The following is a 4,363-nucleotide window of genomic DNA, read 5'->3' as shown; positions in this document are numbered from 1 at the left end:
CCCGCCCACCGGCCAGGCCCGCAGCTAGCAGCACCCCGGGGGGCGTTTGGAACCGAAATGACGCTGTTGAGTGTCGTCGATATGGACTCCCCGCGGGCCCGCAGCAGCAGTCCAGTATGGGCAGCGGAGTGTGAGAGGTTGGACTGGACAGGCGACACGCGCAGCGCGACCTGCTGCGTGCTTACAGACTCGCACACGATGATTGCCCTCATTTCTGTACCAAAAGGTTGCACTTAACAATGAAAAATTATCCTCTCATTTTCCATATGAGGTGTCCCCCGTGAGTCCCGGCTAAATCGGTTGCAAAAAATTGAGCAGTGGCCTCACAGGACCGGGGATGTCGAAGAAATGAGTTATAAACCTCCCTTACTTTCTTGCTTTTCCTCCTCTCCTCTGGCCCGCTGGCGCGCCGAGAGTACATTCATACGAACACTGGTGCTGGTGCCGCAGGGAGAGAGCCCCCCCTCCCCCTACCCCCTTTACAAACCCGCTCCAGCTCCAGGATTACAGGTGCGCGCTGGAAGTGGCGCGGCCGGAGTCTGAGCACCCCCGCATCGAGCCACTCGATATCCACCCGCGAGGCAGGTGCTGCCGGGGGCCGCCAGGTGATCGACAGTGGGGGAGGAGGTGGGGGGAGGGGGTTGATGCGCTGCAGCGAGGTGGGTTTGTTGTCGCGGTGCCCCAGATGCCCTCGACGAGGGGCTGTTGTCTTGCGGACGATCAGGTGGTGGTTGTGGGGGGTGGATTGTGGTAGTGGTTGTGGTGGGGATGGTAGTAGCAATTCACATGACATTAAACGGAAAACAGAGCGAGAGCGAAGGAGAGAGGGAGAGGGAGAGAGCTGCGAAATGTATTCGAGGGCTCCTCAAACAAGGCCCCGCTTTATGGCACCCTTAGGAATGTTTAAGCAGGGGGTAGCAGCAGTGCGGGGGAGGGGAGGGGGGAGGTTATGGAAGGCTGGGAAAGAGCAGCGCGCAAAGCGCTCAGCCAGTTACGCAAACACAGATTTTTATCATCCGATGAGGTTTGCGGTGGAAAAAGGCAGCAGTAGCAGCAGCAGGTGATGTCGTCGCCCGCAGCGGCGCCTCCGTCTAGTACTTGCACACCACCACCACCGCCGATAATAAGCGCGGACAGTTTTTTTTTTCAACGTCATTTTAAAAAGAAATTATTGTAGCAAAGAGATGCTGGCGAGCAGATCAGGCGCGGCCACAAATGAAGGGCGGGAGTAACAAACGGCGCGTCTGGTTGATGTCTTCCGGTGAGGTCCCCGCCCCCGCCCGAGCCTCTTTAGCCCGAGTCGCGACGATGCAAAACAAAACCGAAAAAAAAGCGCAAATAGATATAAAATGACGGGATTTACGCGAGCATACACACTAAAAGCGGCGGCGGGGGTAGGGGAGGACCGACAGAGGGGTTGGTGGGGAGTTATTGCCCGGCGCCCGAGCAGCCTGGAGGGGTCCTTGGCCTCCGCACGGCGGCGAGCGGTGCGCGCCGAGTACGTGGTTTGCTTTCAGGGGAGTCTCCAGAAAGTAGCGAGCGAGCGGCGAGTGTGCTGTGTCTGTATACGAGCTGCGCACGCTGCGACCATCCTTTTCCTCTACGCCCGCGTACTCTTTTTTAAGCCGTTCGCAATGCCATCCGATGTGTGTGTGTCATGTCATAAGTGTGTCGTGTCCTTACACCCGAGCGGTGCACCATTGCACACACATCCTGGTGTGGTTTCCCCAAAGATAGTACGCGTCCGTTTTTCTCAGATTCATTCGGCAAATTGTGGCAGCTCGGCGCCTGCGAGACTTCGGGTAGGCCACCCCGCAGTGCACGTGTGCACTGCAGACAAGATGTTGCCTATCTATCAGGCGCTATGGGAGCTCGCATGCATAGGCGGAACGTGGCAGGTTCGTTCGTAACGGCGAATGACAGACGGTCGAAAGGTTTGTTGTAGGCGCACGGCGAGGAGGGCAATAGGCGCAGTGTGAGGGTGGGGCGGCCGCGCGCTCGCCCTTACCCCTTTACCAATTAGTGCCTCCCCTTTCCCCCGTATGGCTTTATGGGTCCAGGTTTTGAATTTCTCGCGGCGCCGTCGGATACATTTCGAAAAGCGGAGGCCTATGCAGCCTGCAGCAGCAGGCAGTTTTCTTTTAATTATTTTTTCTTCTTCTTTACAGCCTTAATTAGTCCTGCGAGGGGTATCAGGAAGAGGCCGCTGGTCGTCGTATCCAGTGACTCCTCATGTATGATAACTGGAGGGGATCGCGCCCGTCCAGCGCCGCCTAGGCGGGGCGGGGCGGGGCGGGGCGGGGCGGGGCGGGGCGGGGCGGGGCGGGAATTTCAAGCTGCCAAAAAGAAGCAGCTTGGTCCGTATCAGAGAGGCAACACAGCGTAGGCGCGGGCGTATTTTTTTCCTCTTTTTTTTTGCCCCCCTCCGCCTTGCGAAGTAAACATGGCCATACGCGCCAACTCCCCCGCGCTCCCCCTCGCTCCCCCGCGCTCCCTGGGGGCGCGGCAGGCCCCACTGCACTTTAAACGCGAAAGCGAACGAAATAAAGCCCCTAAATTGGTTTCGTTCCTTTGCGGGAGGGCGACCCATAACTCCCGAAATCCTACACCGCAAAATTAAATGCACGACGGCGGCGGCGCGGCGGGGGCGGGGTGGGACTGGACCGCGGGCGGTGCGGACTCGCAATGAGGAAGCGCCTTGCAGCGGGACACGCGAACACTTCTCGTAGTTGGAGAGAGACAGAGAGAGAAGGGGGGGGGGGAGACTTGGAGCAGCAGCAGCAGGTGAGAGCGAGACAAAGAAGTAGGCCTCCGGTCGCAAAAGTCCATCCATGTTCATCCCCTATGAAGACGCCATTGAGCCAAGAGAGTCATTTTGGTGCACCAATTGTAAAATGTGAGGAGAAAAAAAGGCAACTCTCTCTCTCTTTCTTTCTTCACTTGATGATGAGAAGCGAAGATGAAAGGAGCGAGGGAAAATTCTCGGTTGTGAAGAACAGGAAGAAAACAACGCGGTCCGCGCTGATTGGCCGGGACAAGCACCTCGGCGGCGGCGCCCTCCTCTCTCTCCTCTCCTTGTGGCGTGCCGCCACGTCATTCCATTACGCCCTGGGAAATTAATTAGCATTTGATTACGGTTCAAGACAAGCATTTCCAAATTGCGTTTAGTTGGCTTTTCTTTTCGCCCCACGACAGGAATAATTTGGCCAAAAGAATTTTAATTTTTCCCTGCTTGCGCGCCGGCCAGGCCCGGCCAGGGCCAGGGGGGGGCCAGGGCCAGCCTTTTTGCGCGCGGGCGTTTTCTGCTGCGCTCTCCATTCCGTTTGACAAGGGCAGCAGCAGCTAGCAGCCCCCCAGGTGTTTTTACTCTGCGCGGAGGGCGTGTTGCGGGAGCGGTGCGTTTCAAAAGTGACCCTCTAATGAGAAAAATTACCGGCATCGCAACATTGTCGAAACGGTTAAGGGGCATCCAAAAAAAACGTCGAAAATCTTAGGAACACTGGGAATGATAAGTCTGCGAATGTCGCACACTTGTAGGTCTGTGGACCATTCATACACTAAAGGGAGTAAAAGTGTAAATTTTTCCAGGAAAATTCACACAATTATGCCTTTATGTGTAAGAATGGAGTTCGTACACCTGCAAGTGTGCGATATTCACACACTTGGGTTGCCGGTGCACTCACAACCGTTCCGACATGGTTTCGACGTGTACGGCGAGGACAGTGACCGCAGCAGTGTAGCGGGTGTCGGCGCGCACCTCGGCCGGCCCACCAGCCCACCACCAACGGCCTCCATTACGGACGGCAGAGGCGCGCGCGCATCATTCAAACGGAAAATTTAATTTCCGGTTCGAACGCACGGAATGCGCGGAGAGCGGTGGCGGTGCGAGCGCGAGGCACACTACAGTGTGGCGCTGTGGCGTTGATAAGCTTTGTGCATTGCACTTTGCGCGTGGCACTGTGTTGGCGCAGGTAGCTATGGGTACGTGTATGTGTGAGTGTGTGTGCGAGTGAGTGAGTGTGTGTGTAAGTGGTGTGAGTGTGCGGTTGGTGGGGGTTCTATTTCTCGTCCGATTCCATTTGGCGCCTACGTTGTGGTGGTCACGGTCATGGTGGTGGTCGTTGTGGTGGCCGCTGTGGTCGTGGTGGTCGCGAAGGTTACAAGCGTCAATGCCGCCGCGTGGTCGCGGGTCGCGTTGTCGGCCATGCAGCCGCAGGGCACTGCACGGAAACTGCGAGGAGAAAAACAGACGTAATAATCGGTACGAAAACGCGCTACACTGGGCTCTGAGTTCGCGTCGCTGCACCGGGTTTGTTGTGACACGGGCGGACAGGGGAGTGGCGCGGCGTGGCGAGCGGGGGGG

This window comes from Frankliniella occidentalis, unplaced genomic scaffold, assembly GCF_000697945.3.
Source record: "Frankliniella occidentalis isolate FOCC.00 unplaced genomic scaffold, Focc_3.1 Scaffold136, whole genome shotgun sequence".
Taxonomy (NCBI): domain Eukaryota; kingdom Metazoa; phylum Arthropoda; class Insecta; order Thysanoptera; family Thripidae; genus Frankliniella; species Frankliniella occidentalis.
This window is presented reverse-complemented; position numbering follows the sequence as displayed.